We start from the raw sequence: 274 nt of genomic DNA on the forward strand, positions 1-274 counted from the left end.
TAGTGGGTTATCAGCAGAACTGGAGATTGTCAGAAGTTTTTGACTTGAGCCTTTTACAGCTCAGCATATTAATATGGCTTTACTTTTTATACCTTGTGGTTATACTTTTCTGCTGGATGGCTAAGGCCAAGTTAAAGCAAGACCTATATAATTAAAAATGTAACTTCTGTATCTGACAAGGTCAATCAAATCCCCTCAGGATTTATGCCGGAAACACCTATAGCACCTTGTAGATCTTTTGTCAGTGTCAGCCATGTGGATGAGTCATGGCCAT

This window comes from Octodon degus, unplaced genomic scaffold (genome assembly GCF_000260255.1).
Source record: "Octodon degus isolate 3935 unplaced genomic scaffold, OctDeg1.0 scaffold00210, whole genome shotgun sequence".
NCBI lineage: Eukaryota > Metazoa > Chordata > Mammalia > Rodentia > Octodontidae > Octodon > Octodon degus.